We start from the raw sequence: 2,211 nt of genomic DNA on the forward strand, positions 1-2,211 counted from the left end.
GCAGAGCCTCTGCCTGCAGCAGGAGGCGCCATTTGCTCTGAGTACAATGCAAACGTGGCATGGGGACTTGTCGCCCACCCCGGGGAGCCGGGGACTTGTCGCCCACCCCGGGGAGCCGGGGATGCCGGCTCGAAGGGATCCAGCCAGAGCGAGTGGAAAAAGGACTCCCTAGTTCCCTCCCCACCTGCTTCCTTTGTGGCACCTTCCACCCCCTCCTCGAAGCTACTCCTTCCGGCGCCCCAGGAGGTCCCTGAGCTCCCTCACTCTGCTTCACAATCCTCCTCCCCGACACCCCATTTCCTTTCTACCTTGTGCAATATCCTACCATCAGAAAGATAGGCAGGAGTCTTTGCTCCGAATTCAAACCAGAATACTTGGTGTCTTAGGCAAAGATTAGTTCCTCTTTTAATAAGCAGAAACGTCGAAGGCGTCCGGTTCCTGATAGGAAGAGACACACCGAGGATCCGTAACTCCCCATCCCCACGCTGTGACACATTCCTTGTTTCAGATGACACATTTCCCCTCCCCCTCTCGACCCTTAACTTTGGCTTGCTAGGTTCACGCAGAGCTGAGATGTCAGAGATTGAAGCTCCGAGAATTTGCTCTGGGCAGTCTGTCTACCAGTCAACTTGCCCTCCCCCTTCACGAGGAAAACAGATATCTGGGGGAGGGGTTTTCTCAGCAGATATGTGCAGTTCCTGGTATAAGAACTGGGTTGTAAGATGAAATCTATTTAACACGGATGGGTAAGAATTCTGCGTATAAGAAAATAGGAGAGCAGCAGAGGGAATCATTGGGCTAACAGCGCTCAGTCAGCTGCAGAGTTGGCACGGTGATTCATAAGTGGACTACTCTTTGGACTCCTTTCAGCTCCACACACTTTATAGGGCTACTGTGACTTTAAATGAATTGCTATACATATAAGCATTAAATACAGTGTCACAAACCTAAGGTAGTACCTGTCAGGTATTAAATTATCATTTTAAAGGATTCGCTTGCAATCTTGTGAGATAAAGAAAAAATGCTTTGGATAGAGTTATCAATATTATATAAAGATCAAAAAGACTCTAATCATTGAGATGATGGGCCTCTGCCGTCCTCATGTATAATATTATATAAAATTAAACAGACCCCGAGAAGATGACAAACCAAAGGAAATACAAAGTTAGAATTTCCCCTGATTACCTGTATGCTTCTAAAATATATTAAATTTTAAAAATTACATTGCTCAGACTTTGCTGATGCTTTAAGCATATGCTTAATCTGTCTACTGGATAACCCAGCTCTGTTTAAATTATGTTTCAATCCCTGGTTAGCTTTTTGGGTAGACTTATACATGACCTTGTAGTTTCATTGCTTTTCTGTCAGCAAAACATGCAGTTTTAAAATGGTGACAATTAAAATGCTTATGAGATGGTAAATCTTATAGAAATACACAGTGCATTACTAGGCCATATATATTTTCCTCCAACCATTTCTCAATTATCTGGATGGTAATAATGTGGAGAATTCAAATTGACGATAAAAGAACATGAAATTTTAAAATTTAGCTTGAAGTCCTTTATGATGGGGGAGGAGAAAATAGCGACTGTTAACGATGACAGGGAGGGAACATATTTCCTGTATTATTAAAATGTCTGGTTTGTAGACCGATATAAAAATTAGTTTCCATTACTACACTATAGTATTTTTTCCTATTTTGGGGGCAGGCCAAGATGGAGGACCGCATGTTTGAGCCCAGCCTCAGCATTTAAACAACTTAACAATACCCTGTATCAATATTTTAAAAATACTTTTAAAAGGGCTGGGTATGTAGCTCTGAAAAAGCTCTGGGTTTAATCCCCAGTACAGAAACAGAAAAGATTGGCAGGCAATGATATGCAAATTTCTCTTATAGTAAGCAAGATGATTTTGTTAGTAATAAAAGAAGTCACAGAAATAGCTCTGGGTCAGAACAAAGTCTCATGCAACTAATGAACTGCTTTTTAATTGTGAAATCTTTTGAACTGCTTTTAACTTCAATATCCATAATCTTTAAGGGCTCTATATTGTTCTATTGTTTATATCTTATGAGAGTATTATATCAAGTAAAATAATACATATTGGGCTGGGGATTTAGCTCAGTGGTACCGCTGCCTGTCTCTTGCAAGCACAAGGTTCCAAATTCAAACCCTGGTACAAAACAAAACAACACACACACACACACACACA

General features: G+C 41.5%; 1 protein-coding gene across 3 annotated transcripts in view; it reads right to left on the reverse strand.

The window, feature by feature from the left end:
- LOC104871820 (cyclin-dependent kinase 4 inhibitor B-like) overlaps nucleotides 1-2,211 on the reverse strand; it is a 27,853-nt gene that overhangs the window by 8,106 nt on the left and 17,536 nt on the right. The gene's annotated exons all lie outside the window — the stretch shown is intronic.

Source organism: Fukomys damarensis, unplaced genomic scaffold (genome assembly GCF_012274545.1).
Source record: "Fukomys damarensis isolate Sample0158 unplaced genomic scaffold, DMR_v1.0_HiC HiC_scaffold_36, whole genome shotgun sequence".
Classification (NCBI taxonomy): domain Eukaryota; kingdom Metazoa; phylum Chordata; class Mammalia; order Rodentia; family Bathyergidae; genus Fukomys; species Fukomys damarensis.